This window comes from Ambystoma mexicanum, chromosome 13, assembly GCF_040938575.1.
Source record: "Ambystoma mexicanum isolate Mex_15411 chromosome 13, UKY_AmexF1_1, whole genome shotgun sequence".
In the NCBI taxonomy this organism is placed as follows: Eukaryota; Metazoa; Chordata; class Amphibia; order Caudata; family Ambystomatidae; genus Ambystoma; species Ambystoma mexicanum.
This window is the reverse complement of record NC_090938.1, coordinates 276,348,490-276,366,850: the sequence shown is the minus strand read 5'-3', so window position 1 is coordinate 276,366,850 and position 18,361 is coordinate 276,348,490.

The window sequence follows — 18,361 nt, the reverse complement described above, 5'->3', positions numbered from 1 at the left end:
GGAAAATATGGACAGGGAGGTTCATTCATTTGTGGAAACATTTATGACTAAGGGTATTTTGAATGAGGATGACAAAAAATATCTGTCGTCCAAAAAACAATAATACCCACACATTTGTTTCTCCCTAGGGTAAATAGGAACCTAAAAAAAAAATTCCTGGAAGACCCATTGTGACATTACCAGGAGTGTCATGGAATTCCCCCCGTCTCACCTGGGACCGCTTCTTGCAGGACTCCGTGGGTGAAATCTTCTTGCGCACAGATCTGGTTTTATACAAGCCCACACAAGTCTTTTCTGACTCCAGCGTGCACATTGGATTCCTAGAATTCGACCGAGATGGTTCCAAAATTGAGAGATGTATTGAGGTCCTCTATCCGATATGATCTTGGAAGGGAGTCCATGAAGACAAAATACATGTTCGAGGAAAATGCCAGCGAGTTCTGAGGAGGATGGCAATTTGTGCAATGGTGTAAAATCGGTCAGGTGAGTAAACAAATCATTGGTAACCATGATCGTCGTATAGCCCCAAGATGGTGGTAATTCCACAATGAAGTCTGTGGCGATGTACTCCCATGGTCTAGAGGGTAGTGCAGGTTGCAGTAGGAGGCCTGCCGGTTTCTTATTATCATGTTTGTTTTGATTGCAGACTGCGCAGGCTTGAATGTACCGTTGAATGTCAGTTTTCATCTTGGGCCACCAAAATTGTCGTTGTATGGGATGAAGGGTGTTGGTGACACCACGATGTCCGGAATGAAGAGTGTCATGGCAGAGGTTAATAATCCTTAGTTGCAGTCTCGGTGTGGGAATGGCCAGGGCCTTGGACTTGAATAAATATCCATCTCTAGAATTAATTCTCCATCAATTCTTTCCTGTGAATTCTTTCCAGATTTCAGAAGACTGGGTTTGCACTCGAATCTCTTCCAGGAGACTGACTGCTTGGGCTACAAAAATTGTGTGGGGAAACATCCTTGGGTATACCCGATCTTCAAGAGTTTCATATCAGGATGTCGGGATAGGGCGTTAGCGAATAGATTCTGTGATCCGGGATCATGATGGATTTGGAACTGGTACTGGGCAAAGAAGAAGGCCCAACGGGCTTGACGGCTATTTCTACATTCCATAGATTGTAGCACTTGAAGATTTCGATGGTCCGTAGGGACCTGGACAGGATGTTTAGCTCCCAGAAGTAGATGCTGCCATTCAGTGAAGGCTTGGTGGATCGCCAACAGTTCCTTTTCCAAGACAGAGTAATGGATCTCACTGGAAGTCAGGGTTCGTGAAAGGTAAGCAACGGGATGTTCTAGTTTATCCTTGAATTCCTGCTTTAACAATGCTCCTATGATGTAGTTAGAGGCGTCCGTCTCCACTAGGAATGGTCGATTAATATTGGGTTGAGCAAGGATAGGAGCTTGAGTAAATTCCGTCTTCAATCGTTGAAATGCTTGGTCTTGGGCTGAGGTCCAGAGGAAGGGAGTATCTTTCTTCAATAAGGTAATGATCGGTTGAACTATCTCAGAGAAGGATGGTATGAATTTCTGATAGAAATTGGCAAGCCTCAGGAAGGATTGAATTTGTTTCACCGAAGTGGGGGCAGGCCAAGATAGTATGGCTTTTATCTTTGAATGGTCCATTCCTATCCCTTCTGGACTAAGGACGAATCCTAGATAATGAACAGAAGTGAGATGAAAAAGGCATTTCTCGGGTTTAGCCAGAAGTTTATGTTCATGTAGCATTGCAGAACTGCCTTCACATGCTCTTCGTGCTTTTGAGAATTCATGGAGTAAATCAAGATATCGTCTAGGTAAACGATGACGAAGAGGAACAACATGTCAGAAAACACCATATCCATGAAGCTTTGGAAAATTCCGGGAGCATTTGCAAGCCCGAAGGGCATGACCAAGTACTCAAAGTGACCAAAGGGTGTTCTAAAGGCTGTCTTCCATTCGTCTCCTTCCCTTATACGGATTAGATGGTAAGCACCCCTGAGATCTAATTTAGTGAAGATTACAGCTCCTCTCACCGCTTCCATGATATCCGAGATTAAGGGCAAAGGGTAGCGGTCCTTGAGGGTACATTGATTCAATCCACGATAATCAAGACAGGTCTAAGCTCTTGAGTGTCTTTTTTGGGTACAAAAAACAATGAGGCTCCAGCTGGAGATTTAGATGGTGTTAAGGTGCCATTTTCCAGATTGGTGTCCAAGTATTCTCTAAGGGCCTTCTTTTCCGGTTCAGAGAGAATGAACATCCTCCCAAAGGGAATTACTGCCGAAGGTTCTGTATCTATTGCGCAGTCTTCAGGCCGTTGAAAACACATCAGCGTATTCCTGGTAGGCTTCAGGAACCTGTATGACATTTGAAACCATGAGAGGGCCTTGTGGATGTGTTGGAGTGTTTTCAGAAGGTATCAAGGAGGGATCTGGGGATAGACAGTGTGTCAGGCAAAACTCTGAACAAAGAAACAAAGATCCTGCTGCCCAATTGATGTAAGGATTGTGCTTCTGCAACCAGGGAATGCCCAATACCATGGGGTAATGGGCTGACTTGATCATGTCAAATTTCATCAATTCCCGGTGATGGTTTATTGAAAGTTAGATATCCTTGGTCTGTAAGTATAGGGGTCCTGAAGTGAGAGTTCTTCTATCAATCACCTCCACAGGTTGCATAATAATCTGTGCTTCATATGGGACATGGTGCTTAAAGACCCAATCTTGATCAATGAATATTCCCATAGCTCCACAATCCACCAAGGCCAGGATGGGGTAGGTCTCCTTCTTCGATAACGATAAGAAGGCTTGCAGAACCACTAAGTTGTTCTGTCCAGGAGAGTTCAAGGATGGAATTGATGTGGAGCAAACATCTCTCTCCCGAAACCTCACTCCATCTAGGATCGGGAGCTGGCGTTTCCCGAACGCGGTGGAGGGGCTAGAGGACATTCTCTAACCAGGTGTTTATCTGAGGCACAATACATGCACAAGCCCGTGTGGATCCTCCTCATCCTTTCTTGTGGGGATATGGGTCCACGGAAAGCCCCTATTTGCATGGGTTCAGGGTTGCAATCAGAAACTAGAGTAGGATCAGATTTCGATGAAGTTTCAAGGGAACTCTTCTGGAAGGGCATCTTGGTCTTTTTTCTCTCTGCCTTCCTTTCCTGGATACGAAAGTCTATCTGCATGGCTAGATCCATAAGAGCCTGGAATGAGCTTGGACAAGCCACTCTGGCTAATTCGTCTTTTATATATTTGTTTAGCCCCCTTTGGAAAAGAGTAAAACTTGCTTCTGAAGACCAATCCGCTTCCTTGGCCAATTGTTTGAATCTTGTGACATACGTCAGCATGTCCTGGGATCCTTGCCGAAAATCAAGTAGGCGTTCCTGGGCACTATAGACCTGTTCTGGCCGGTCAAACATGGTCTTGAGGGCCTGTATGAACCCGTCATAATCATCCAGGAGGGCATCTCCAGAATTGACTAAAGGAGTAGCCCAAGTCAATGCATTCCCGGCGAGGTGCGAGATTATAAAGCCCACCTTTGCCCTGGGAGTTGAAAAATAATAGGGCTTAAAAGTAAAATGCACCAAGCAGGAGTCAAGGAATACACAAAGGGTTTTTGCAGACCCATCGTATTTGTCTACAATGCCACCCAGTAGAACACTCTATTTTGTGGCAGAATCACAGGACAGAACAAGTTGCTTCAATGCGGCATTCTCTGCCTTTAAATTCTGCACCTCGGTCATTCATTCTTGCATGCCACGCATGAGATCCTGAACAGCCTTTTCCATATTGGTTTCAGTGTCGGTCGTTTGGCGTCTCAAACTGTCATGGAATTCCCCCGTCTCACCTGGGACCGCTTCTTGCAGGACTCCGTGGGTGAAATCTTCTTGCACACGGTTCGGGTTTTGTACAAGCCTGCACAAGTCTCTTCTGACTACAGCCTTTGTTCAGCATTCCAGGATACTCAGATGTTCAGGACGTCCAGGAAAAGAGGAAGCATACACAAAGGGGGTACGTGGAATCCAGGAACAGGTTGGAGAGGAGAAGGAGGAAGGAATGGGGAATAAGGATCTGGGAACCCAGGACAGAGCAACAGTTCAACAAGCTACGAAGCACACATCTAGTCACTACCAGCGATAGCGTTGATACGCGCTGGGCCACGGGGGTGTGGTCTATTTGTAGAACGTTCTACGTCCACCGTGAAAGCTGGTGTGAGGCGTGTCACATTAGACGGCCATGTTGGGAGTATCAATGAATGCAAACCCCGCTGTGATAAGGACCAGGAAGTCCAGAAGGGGCGCATTCTGTGATTCATGACAAGGGGTACGTTTGGAGAATATGTCAAAATATATTGATGAAACTCTATGTCCATTTGTATCTAGCCTACCCTCCTTTCTGAAAAATACCAAGGACATTTGACAGAGAATCGATTAATTACCATGGGAACCTGAATATATGATGGCCACCCTAGATGTGGTCTCCCTTTACACATCAATTAGGCATGGTTTTGGAATTAATTCTTGCAATCACTTCCTAAATTCTCGCTCTTTGAACTACTTAAGCCATACAGAGATGATTTTGGGCATTATAGAACTGTACTTGACTAACAATGTGTTTCTATTTGATTAGATGTTTTTCAAACAGTTGCAAGACACGGCTATGGGCACCACCTTTGCTCCCTATATTAAAACCTCACCATGGGTTGGTGGGAGCAATCCATGGTTTGGTGAGAGGAAAATTACAAATATACAGAAAAAGTGGTGCTCTGGCTGAGATTCATCGATGACTTATTTGTAATCTTCGATTTACAGAATCTCATAGCAGAGAAAGCATGGTATTTTTGGCTGTCATTGTTAACTATAATAATTGGTGCCTGAGTACATCTCTGTACAGAAAAGTCACATTGTCAAATATTTTCTTACACACAAGCAGTTGCCATTGAAAAAGCCTCATTTGGAGCAAGCATCAGTTATCTCAGATTGATATCATTTAAAGATATGCTTGTGTCCAGCTATATGAGCTGTGAGACTGAAACAAAGGGTGGTAAATGTTTGGAAACATCAGGCATGGGCTTTCATAAGTGTATGAAATGCCAAATGTGTATATTTGCACAGGGTACCATTCAGTACACTCATCCCATTTTGGGACATAAAGTGATAATAGGTGCGAAAATAACATGCAACACCCTGTTCGTAGTGTATGCATTGATATGTCCATAGATGAAATGTTATATTGACAGCACGATTTATCAATTAAAGATTTTCATTCTCCAATACGTCAGAGCCATAATAAACAATGGCCAGGCATATCCCATGACAAAACATTATGAAGATAAACATACTGGCCTGGTAGAGGGCCTAACATTCTTTGGGTTGAAAAACATAGTGTTCTCCCCAAGAAGGGATGATAGGCAGTTATTGATAAAACAATGCAAAACCAAATGTATGATAGACTTTGAGACCCAGTACCCATGCGGACACAGTATTGAAAAAGAGCTGTATACCTTCCTATGAACATTATATTCTTTTCTGAGTCTGAATTTGATCACCCTGGGTCTTTTCAGATTGATATTATTTTTCAGATCTATGTTTTCCTTTGATTGATATTTTCTTTTGATTGATAATTTTCGTTAATGGCTGTCTAATAGTCCCAGGTGATTTATTTATTTTTTCATCTAATGTAGGTCTGCATCTCTCCCTTTTTCTTTCTTCTCTTCTGTAGATTGCTTTTTTACTACTTGTTTTTTTATTTCCTTTTATGAATGGACACATATTATGTTGTTTCTCTACGAACAACGTTCTCTCTTTCCTAATAGATCCTTGTTATAATAGAATGTCACAGTGCTGCTTTATTACATTGCAGAATTACATGCCCTAGGCCTGGGACTGTAAATGGTACAATTTCTGGGTCATTGTTTCGTGGTAAATTGTTAAATAACAGCGTTTCAAGATATTGGGCCTCATCACAAGTTGGGCAGTAACTCCAGCGCCGGTGCTAATAGCCCTACCGCCAAACCCCCCGGCGCTATTAGCGCCGGATCACAGGTTTTTTGCGGAAGGGTTATTGCCCATTCCCCAATGGGCCCATTCGGGAATTCCTCATTCCCCATTGGGCCCAATGGGGAAAATTCGTGCTATTACCACCAGCGGATTTCCCGCCGGCAGTAATCGTGCCAAAAATCGGCAATTTTGCTGCGGATTTCCCCCCAGTTCAGAGCTGGGGGAAATCCGCCAAAGCCATGATCTGGCAGTCCCTTAAATGCGGCTTTAATAGCACTACCGCCACATTTAAGGATTACAGCCAGACTCGTGATGAGGCCCATTGTTTCCATTTAGAGGTGGAGGTCCAGTGTTAAATGTTTACAGCATAGGTTACTATGGCATTTAAGCTAGGCTCTCAAAATGAACTACCTCATTTGCTTTTTTTGCACGCATTGTCACTCAACACTTTCCTGTTGAATTAATGTTTAGATTGCAATTGTGCACAGCATAGAGTCACTTTAATATAATGCGTAGGTGGAGAAGAATGCTGTACATTTGAATATTTATATTAAAGATATAGACAATGTAAATGGTGACATGTGTAAAACGTCTGTATCAGGAATATAAGCGATACATCCACTATGAAGGATCTTAAATTATATTTTAAATGAAGTGAGTTTTTTTCTTGCAGTGTTTATTGGTATTTAAACTAGGCACTGTGCATCTTGATCCACTGGCCTTCATGCTTTTTTTCACATACTATTATCTTGAATTCACAAGCTGGAATATGCATCTGGAATGAAACATGTTTATAACCAATGAAGGTTTGCCATTTAAGCCATGCACTGGCACTTTAAATGAACTATCTAATTTGCTTCTTTTGCACAAGTTATCCATGTCGAATTAATGTCTACATTGTCATTTTGCACAGCACTTAGTCACTTTGACATAACATGTTTGTGCAGCGTAATGTTGTACAATCTTTAATTCATTTTTACATTGTATGCAATTCAGATGGAGAAATGCGAGTCAGAATTATCAATTTTATTGTATAAAATCAGATGTTTTGATGCTGAAATTGGGCCTCAAATGATATGCTTGCATGGCACTGAGTCACTGCACTATATTATGAAACGTTAAAACATAGAAGCCATGTAAAACGCAGCAAACAGGAAAGGATGTGTGGCATAAACATTGCTAATCTATTTGGATCATAGAGTTCAAGAGTTCAAGAGTGCACATAGGTTGTGTCCAAATATTCAAGCTAATGTGTGATCAAGCCACCAGTAGTAGGCGAAACATATTATGTGCAGCCTCTGCTGCTGATTCTATTGTGTTTAATGAATACATTTACCTTTTACCTACCTGTGTCAGTTTGGGGTATTTTAAGTCGGAGCACGTGTGCGGTCCTGGACATTTCTTGTGTCTAGAACTTTGTCAATATATTACAAAGCCTGTGGTAGCGGTCCTGTAGTTATGGTTAAGTTGCTCAACCCATACAAAGAGCAATTATTTGGTGGATTGTAACTTTGTCCCCCCTTGACCAATCCTCAGAAACCTTTGAAGAAGAAAGGAATGGCCCCATTAGATCTATCCTGCAAAGTTTTGTGAGTTCTCATCGCGGGAGGGGTAGGGGGGTCAAATTTATAAATAAGTGGGGACCCAAATGTTTTTTCCCCATAGACGAATGGGAAAAAATATTTACTCACACCTACAGCCTTAACCGCTTGATGGATTTGCACCAAATTAACAGCAGAAGTGGCAGCAAGCCTTTGTAAATTTGGTGTAAATCCATCCAGTATTTTTTTTTTTAAATGACCACAAAGTAAGGCAACAAAAATTAGTGATATCTGGGTTCAGTCCACGGACTCACTTCCCTGTTCAATCCGCGGACGGGCCTCTGATTGGTCCAGTTGGCGATGTGATGTCCGCGGACATCAGACGCTCTCGCTGATTGCTTTGCGAAAAGCGCAAGGTGTGTCAGATTTTTGGAAGCACATGAAATGTTGGATTCATGGACATTTGCCGGTGTCCGTAACCATCAAAATAAATCATGTTAAAACACACAACATTGCACTTGTCAAACTAATGAAACAATCTCTGGGCAGGTGAGGGGTGATGGGGTGGGATATGGTCTTAAAAAGCCAACAAACTGGCATGTTTCTTTTCTGATGTCCGTGAACAGCCCAGAATAGTCCTTTGATGTCCGCAAACATATTAGATGTTCAGGCATCTACGCTTATTTGTGCATTACAGGGTTGGTGAAAAGCAGTTTTTGGATGGCTTATAACTTTGGCGCCACTGGAATTGCAGTCTAGACCTGATTCTGAATGGTTATGGAAAGTGTGGTGCTGTTTTATAAAAAGAGAATAATATTAGAGGGGGGTCCCAAAATATTGTAAAGGCTTATAAATGTGTGCCATTTGATGAATTGCGCAAAAGTTTGCAAAAAGATTGTTTTCATATGTGATGTCATCAGTACTGTCATCAATAACATTTGTGATGTCATCTTTGATGTCCTGGGTGTTAGTTTTACCAGTACATGTTGGTGGCACGAGTTATGATTGCTTAGCTTACCATAACTGGTGAATTTCTGAGGTTTTTCGGTTTTACTTGGAATCATAACATCCCTTTAACAACGTTTTTTCATTGAATTTCATAGGTTTTTATCAGTGCAACTTAACGATAATGTCCCTTTAACAAAGTTTTTTCAGTGAATTTCATGGGTTTTTTCCAGCCCATGCCAATTTCCTACAATCATACTTACCCTGATATAGCAACATTTTTGTCCAATTTACAAAGTTTTCCCTTAAATCTCCGTCATTTCCCACCTTCTAGCATAATTTTTTAACACTTCTATGCACTTTTTGCAACTTTTTCCACTGTGTTTTTGCATCTGTCAACGTCATCGCGGCCCTTCCAGACAGTGTCCCGTGAAGCACATCGGCAGGTGGCATAATCACGTGTTCGCGAACACGTCTGCCCTTCGCGTTTGGGACCATGCTTTGTGGACGGTTCTGAACTGCACTTTCTACTGATCTAGGAACTTTCAAGCTCAAAATTTACCCTTGCACAGCTCCTACACTTATTCTTACTCATTATCCATTAACAATCTAGTACACAGCACATACTTGGAAGATTATTAGAAAAACTGCTATTTATCTTAAAAATGGCATCAGCTTTTGCCATCCCTCCTCCCCAAGAGCCATCCCCACCACCAGCTGAAAAACCTAAACAACAGAAAAAGTGCAGTACTTCCAAAGACAATGCAAAGGACCGAGAAGATAAGGTAGAGGAAGTGCCTACCTCTACCACCAAGAGAGAACCATGGCTATGGCAGTTGTGTTGAAAATGTACCAAAGGCTAAAGGTACCAAAATGAAATGCATTGAGTGCAACGTTGTACTCAGTTGCGGACTCCTACGGAACCAACTCCATTCGCTGCCACACCCAATCCAACCACTGCAATGCTCTCACAAAGGCTGTTCCTTTCTTACTAAGTAGTAGGCTGTCTTCCTCCACCTCATCTTCATCAATCAGTACTATATCCACACAGCCTACTTCTGTGGGACACAAACTCCCCTTGGCTACTGTGCAAAGAGATAAAAAAGGCTGTTGATCCATAACTTTCGAAGACAACAGTACTCTGTATATACTGCAACACACCACTCTGCAGGGTGAGCAATTTTGAAGTGCTTTTGGAGCATGAGAATCACTGCCCTCTACCTTAGATTTAACACACCCGTAAAATCGTCCCCTGTCCACCTGATGCTCCACATTTGTGGTTGGTGCCTCTTCTCTCATTGTCCTCCCCACCTTACTTTCTAACTTCTTGTGCAAAAAAAAAATAACTATCACAAAACAACAAAAAAAGTTTCCTTTAGGAACCTCCTTCCATAGTTAAAAAATAGCACTAATAAAAAAGAATCTTATATGCTCCATCTACTGCACATTTCTCAATAAAGTAGATAAACACAATAAGATTATTTCACCCTAACTTCAAAAGCCCTTGCAGCACTGAATACGTTAACCCATCCATGACGCTAACATCACTATACATTCAAAATAAGCTCCACCTATTTCAATAACGTCAGTGGGCAATCTAGACAAATTTATCCTGTCATCACCAACGTCATAAGGTTATCTAACGCAAGATGAGGAACTTAAGCACAGCCATCTACAACAAATGCAAACATCTTTTTTTTTTTTTTACAAAAATGATAGAAGCATATTATTTTGAAGAAAACAACAGTACACTTCATAGCTCCATTACAGAGTAGGACTAAGTGCTTTAAAATTGAAATAAAAGCGACACTTTGACATTCGCACATTTCTAGAACCTATACGCTCCCATGTTGCTCCTTGTTACTGCAACTGGGAAAAGATTGTTGTCTTGAGTCCCCATAGGACTCAATAGGAATGGGGAAGCCAGATGCAAAGGCACCGTTATCAACATTGTCTGTGCATCTGAAATGTAGTGCTCGCGGGTGCCTTTCATTCCGCCAGGTCAGACCTGGTGGAATGAAAGGCACCCGCAAGCACAACTCAGAGTTTGCTGGTCCGGATACAACGGTACTGATAAGCTTACTGGTACCATTGTATCAGGACCAGCAAACTCGTAATGAGGCCCATTATGTTTTGCAAATTCATTCTTCCTATGTACCAGACTATCAACTGATTCAAAACAGTTTTCCGAAATAGAAACTTTACCCTCGAACATCTGCTTTTAATATAGTCAATCTTATCATTTCTTTGTGGATTTTTTTACACATTTACTCCTTTAAATTCTTAGTGCCCTGCATTCAAGGGCACATGACATTGAGACCGTTCATGTGCCGTTCACAGCGTGCCCAAGTCAGTTTCTTTTTTACAAACATATGCCACAAAAATGAACAATGTTACTGGCAGTCAGTGCACTGAAAAACAACAAAATATTTCAAGTAAACCACATATCACAATATTTACTTCCATTTAACCACTATCAATGCACCTGATTCCAATACATTTATATTTTCCTTAAAAAGCAACATCAGGCGCGGCCCACACGCATTTCCCTACACGTCAATAATAATCTGTTTTGCAGTGGCAACATCTAAGGTATCGTGAATAAAACTAGTTTCTCAAAAAGATCTGCAGACAATGTGTTCCCACACCTCAGACAGCCTTGTGCATAATGCAAGGGTCTTGAATTTCATCCTTAAAGCAACCACAAATGCATCACACTTTGTCCACCATAATTGCTGGAACCTGAATGAATAATAGTAATGTAAATACAAGTACTCTGACCACGCAAACGTGTACACACACGAACAGTGGAGTACAGGATTACCAGCTTCTGTGTAAATCTATTCCTCCAATCATATCCGTTCCTGCATTCATACACACAACCCTCGTTGCCCTCCAGAGTAAGATGTCAATGTGCAAAGGCCAAAGGCACATGTTCATAATGCACATTGGCAATACAAATTCCTTTGCCCGTTATTTCAATGTTGACTAACACTGTGGCACTTAAACCTTTGGTTAACTGCAATCTGCAGCCACTTATCATTGTACCTACTTTTCTGCATGTCAAACACATCCAGAACAATTATATCATTCCTTCATATGACTAATGCGTTATAGTCCCACTACATTACCTACAATTACTATACACATATTACTACTGTGGTGGTTGTACCCAGTGAACCTATTCTGGGGGCTGTGGTCTGCTGCCATGGCGCCCAGAATCTGGCCATTGATGTCCGCAGACACCAAAATAGACCTAAGACTTGTCAGCATTTCCAAACCATTTTTTCACCTATGAAAACACCTTCACATTGCCTTCATTCCACTTCCCTACCATTTGTATGCCTTCTTCCAGCCGTGAAATAACTGCATATGTCTTTTCCAAGCCACCTGTCCACAGCACTGTCCGCTGAACAGCTACGGCACCTGCCCGGCCTTTTTAAACCTACAAAAACAGCATCATGTCATCTTTTTTCCACTCACCCACTCTTCCCAACCCCTCTTTCCACCACCAAAGGACAAAAATGTGTTTCCCACACTTTTTCCCCACAGCGCTGTCCGTGAATCCAACATGGCAGACGCTTCCAAAAATATGACGCACCTCATGCTTTTCACCATCCAATTAGCAGGCAGGCCTGATGTCCGCGGACCCCACTTCACCTCCCTGGACTGAACAGGGAAGTGAGTCCACAGACCGAAAACAGATATCACACATTTTTTTGTGCCCTACTTTTTGATCATTTAAAAAAAAAACAAATCAACGAATTTACACCAAATTTACAAAAGCATGCTTTTGGTGAAAATCCGTCCAGCTGTTTGGGCTGTAGGCGTGAGCAACATTTTTTTTTCCATTGGATCTATGGGAAAAACCACAAATTGTGGGACCCCCCCCCCTATAACTTTGCCCCCTTTGACGAAACCTCACCACACTTTGCAGGATCGATCTGACAGGGTCATATAATGTCCCTTTAACAAAGTTTTTTCAGTGAATTTCATAGGTTTTTGCTAGTGCACCTTTCCTCTGCCACAAGTCCCTTATATTGTACTCCCCCCAGTGTGGCAGCTATAGAGGAAGTGAACAGCGATGTAATCCACGGACGGCAGAAGGCATTTGCAAGTCTTAAAATCATAGGGGAGACCCAAAAAAGATGTAAACATAACCAACAAACAGATGTACCTAAAATCGCAAATAGTGTTTACAAATAGTAAGTGCATTGCATTTATTTTTCTTTTATTAGCTTTCATTACATAAACGTGTTGTAAAACAGAAGCCCTTTTTTTCTCAAGCCCTTTTTTTCTCTCACAGAAATGGCAACCACACTAGAATGGTTGGATGAGAACTTCCCAAGAGATGAAATGAGTAACGATAATATCTCCAATGGTATGCAATACTTATTTTACTGTCAACAAATAATGTACCTTGTACACACCATACTAAAATATTATTTCTATTCCTCTTACAGTACATAGTGTTCATGACAAAAGCACACCCCAGTTTCATCATTTTCAGTCCCCACAATCAAAAACAGAATTTGCATCCGCAAATGTAAATAGTCAAATCAAGAACTTGTCAAAAAAATTGGATACACTAACTAATGATTTCAATGAACTTGTACAATACATGAAAAACCACCTGATTAAAAATGTTCCTTTTCACAGTCCCACTTGCACCTGTACACCTTGTCCCCAGCAGTCATCTGCAGCCAATTCTGAACATTTTCCTCAAAAACGATTTGATGAAACCTCAGTCCCTTCCTCCCCTCATGATTATTCTACACAAATGCCTAATTCTCCCATTCATGTTTCCCATTCCAATACCCGACCCCTTTCTTAAACAAATATATGCTTTGTACTACATGCGACTGTCAGGGGTACCCGCACTCGAAATGGAGGTGCATGCGGACAGAAACGATGTCTGGACATGTCCGTGTTCTCATGACACACTTTTAATTAGTCTGCAGACACTACGCCTGTTCTACGGACCCCTGGCGCATGCGTGCTAATATTCTTCACCTGCAGTGTGTCCGAGGATGGACGCCGCGGTTGTCTGGAAACGTCATCATGTGACCGTGCCCATGCAGTGTGGTAGCAGTGTTTGCAAGCTGTGTCCAAGGCCGTGGACAGTTTAAAAGTGTTTTTCTAGCCAATGTATGTTGTTTCAAAAAGAAACATTACCCTTGCACAGCTCCCACACCCAATCTACGTTGATCTGGCAGCTTTTTACAACAACCCAATGCTTATTTTGGACTGGGTAGCCCGCGAGAAGCACGACTGTCCGTGGATGGTTCCTCTTACGGGGCTCGCCAATGACTTTTCCTCATTTTCAATCTGGCTGTCCAGGAGAGAGCATCTCGAGAACACCAGCTTTACAAATCTTTGATGACCTGCTGCAAAGGCGTCTGCTATGGCCATCTTTGCTTCCCAACCACCACCACCACCTCAACAACCTTAAGGGCATCAAGAGGGGAATGGGCCTGGGGATACATAGGAGGATCAACAAGAAGAAGAGGATGAAGTGGAGGAAGTCCCTGTCACCAGTACTCAGAGTGAGTCCTGGGTGTGGCAATTTTTCAAAACCGTTGGAAATGTCCCAAAGCACATGCCAGAAAGGTTCGATGCACTGAGTGAAAAGTTGTACTGAGTCACGAGAAACCTGACTTGTATTTCTACGGGACTACTTCCATGAGGCACCACACCAAATCGGCCCACCAGAGTGCTCTGAGAAAGGCGATACCTTTCTCAGGTAAACGCAGGATGAATTCCTCCACCCCATCATCTTCATCTGCTTCTCTCTTCACAAAGGCAGAGGATCCTAGTGGCAGCTTAACAGGCCATACAGAACGCTGTTGACCCTTATCTTTCGACGGTCACAGTGCTATGCATGTACTGTGAAGCACTGATCTGTAGGGGGGAGCAGTTTTGGAGTGCTTTCGAGGCTGAGGTCAAGGAGAATGAGAAAAACTGCCACCTACCTGATTAAGGCCTGCCCAACATCTTCCTCTCTCCTCCTGCCACTTCGTCCCCGTGGTTGGTGCCCATTCGCCCCCTCCCCTACCTTACCTCTCCTGAGAAAAAATGGCAAAAAAATTAAAAATTGAAAAAAACAACAAAATGTTCATTTAGGAGTCACCTTTAAAAGTTAAAAATAGAAGTGAGAAAATAATGCACAGGTCTCTGCGCAACCTGCATTGTCCGCAGACAGTGCATTAGTCTGTGGACATGTAAAAAAATTCAGGTTGTGGGACAATTGCAGTCATTGCAATTGTTTTTGCGCAAAAAAATTGGCTCTTAAAAGAACCATTTTTAGGTGTTTTGGCTTTTATATTTTTTTTCAATTTTTGCTTTTACAAACTGAAGTAAGAAAACATTTAACTGATTTTCATTATTTCTTCTCACTTTCACAAAAACTGCATGAAAGCATTTTGAATGTTTTCCACAAAAATCTGATTCCCCACATCAGTTAGATGGACTCCACCTTGTAAAAAATGTTGGCCCTGTCAAATTTAATATTCTCGTTATGGAACAATGTCATGCCAACATCGCGAACAAAAGCACACACAGCTTTACTGACGTTGCACCTCGCTTTTTCCATTTGCAGGCCAAATGAACTGGAATGCATCCACATCTTTTTCTGGGCAATTCAAGAAAATGTTGGAATTAGGGAACATTTCCTTCAAATTTCCCAATGTCCCCTTCATTGCAAACTGCAATGAGATTCTAGTCACGTTCCACAAACTTTTCCCACTACAATGAATGATATTAATGTCCGGATGATTCAATTGAACCATATTTGCACAAAATGGGAGCAAGTCCTCCCACTTTTTGCACGCATTCTGTACCAGAACACTTCCAATTCAGGAAATCCAAGGTTTTTGGCTATTCCACAATGCTCAGCATACACCTTCACCCAGTGGACCCAGAAGTCCCCCAAAATCCAAACACTCTGCCTGCTGAAACACATTATCATGGCCATTTTCAATCCTCCCACAACTTCTACTAACAAAACTCGTGCTAGCCTCTCTTCCTGTACACCACACCGTGGAAGCCTGATTGGCTGATCCCCCAATGTCAGCAGACACCTTGACTGTCTGCGGACTCTGCAGTCCCCTGTCCATGCCAGGCAGCACCAAAAGACCTGGATACGGCATATGCTGTCTGCGGGAACACTGCAGTATCCACGGACATGTCATCCAATTGAACGGGGTGGCAGGGGAATTAAACACAATGTAAGTTATTTAATCTTTAGTGGTGGCTCTGAAAATTGCCTTCTTTTTTTGGGGGGGGTGGGGAGTTTGTAGACAAACACCTTTATTTTTTTACTTTTATGTTGTTTTTTTCTTTCCTTACAGGAACCTCTTCAATGCATTCCTTACATTATAAAGGAAAAATATATTTCCAATATCTGTGAAATGAATTCCATTTGGACAAAAATAAATTCACACCCTGTCTTGGTTGGTCAATTTGAGAATGGAAAAAGTTTGTTAACCATCTCCAGTGCATCTCTGATTTATTTCCAAACAAATAACCCGAGCAGGAGGAAACAGTTGCATTGGACTTTTTAAAAAAGCCTTCAGCGCAACTTGCAAAGCGATTGGAGTCACAAACCCCAAACAGGCCCTTCCACAATGGACAACCACAATATCTGGATATTTGAAGTGAGCCGCATTCGCACAAAATGAAAGCAAGCATGCCCAATTTGAGCCACAAACAGCATCCCAGGAAACTTCCACTTCTGCCAATCTAATATTTCCAAGGATGCCCTGATTATCAATGACTGAATTGAAGAGTCCCCCCAATCCACACACTCTTCCTTCACAAACACATCACCATAGCCTTTATCACTGCTCTCACAACCCGTGCAAACAAAACTCCTACTACCATTTCCTGGGTGTACACCACACCCAGGAAAACTGATTGGCTACTCCACACAGTCCCCTTTCCATGCAAATCATGCACAAAAGGCCCGGATGTGGCACGTGCCATCCACAGACTCCCACAGTGTCTGGGGACCCGCTTGCAGAGGGCAGCCCTTCTACCCTTTCTACTTCCATATTCTTAACACTCCCTCATTGGCTTCTTTCAAAGAGTCACACATCCATCCACCAATCACATCCAAAACCTCTACGCCTAACCCTGTCATCTCTCTTCAAGACTTCATATGTACACTTCAATTCTCACAGTACATATCTCCTGTCAAAAAAAGACATATGCATCAAAAACGAATTTGCAACTGTCCACGATTTCTATTTCCAGATTCAGCAAGATCTGCATCTAAGAAAATATAGTACAGGTATGCTTATATTTTAAAAACATGTTTTCTTGAGGTCTTTCACAAACATATATATATACAGGGTTTGTGCTACTTACCCTGTAATAAGCTTTGCAAAATGCATATTGCCTGTTTTAACAACTCTAACAAATGCCATGCAGTGCAGCATTCATCACCTGCTCAACCTGAAGCAGCAAACAATTACAATGCTCTGCATTTCAATATGTTTCTTTTTACAAGCATTTTGATGAAAGTTGAAAAATGCATATGTGCATCTACAGCAGCACTGTGCGACTTTTCCATAAAATAAGGGAACGCCCCATAAAATAGATTGGTACACCATTTTGAAATGGCACTTAGTGTCTCACAGTTTAATATCTTGGCAGCACATGCATACATCCCAGCATCACCCATTCCAATGTATAGGTATTTCTTAAGTCTTTCTTTTTTGCTTTGCATTCTGTCATTTCCAATTCACTTCACTCATTATCAAATTCAAACTACAAGTCCCAGAATAAAAAAGTAAAAAACACAACTAACTTCAAGATTAAAAACTGTGACATGTATTCCAAATAAACATATGTAACGCTGTGCTTTTCTAAATATTTTTTGGAAGCCTTTTTAAGAAAGTTAAAAAATGCATGCCTGCATTTCCAGCAGCAGTGTGTCACCTTTTCATAAAACAAAGGAAAAGCACAAAAAATTGATTTGTACACAATTTATAATTATCTCTCAGTGTGTGCCAGTTTAATATATTAACAGTAGATGCATACTTCCTAACATAACCCATTCCAATCTTCAGCAGCTAATGCAGTACTACTTTTTTTCTCTACATTCTGTGACTTGTACTCCAACGTTTATAATAGTAAAAATGAAACTACAGGTCGCATAATGCAAACAAAAACTCTCTGACTACATAAACACCTACATATTATAATGCATCATGTTGGCAAATATTCAGAAACTCCTAACACATTAAACTTATACACACCAACTGCCATTTAAAGTGTACTACAAATCCTTTCCATCAACTATTCTTTACGTTTACAAATTGATTGTTACAGAGCTTCTGCAAATGCACATACACATTTCTTAATTTAAAGAAAATGCTCCTAAAAGCAACCATTCTTAACCATTCACCAATTTCAGTAACTTTTCCCCACCTTCCATTACAAATTTAACCCGTCCTTCCTAACAGTACTTCACCATTTCCACATATGCCCACGAACTTTCTGTTACAATTACAATCCGAAAAGGTAACACCCACTCTGTTGCTCAAAACAACACAATCATCATACAGATTCCATAGCACTACCACTGCCTTTCTCACTAACTCAACACCATCACACCTCTGTACACTTGTATTCCCATAACCTTTCCAACCACACCTAATATGCCACCTCACAATGAAACAGTACTCTATTAATCTCTACAATCACACCCAAAAACCATGCACCATACATGCATATACATTGCACAACTTCCCAATACAACCTTTCTCTTTTCCTATTAATCAGCAACTCCATAGAAAAGAAAGAAACACTAGAGCAGATAAGACTAAAAGTACACCACATAGTCATCCACCTCTAAAACTATTTATAGGGAACCTTAAAACAAA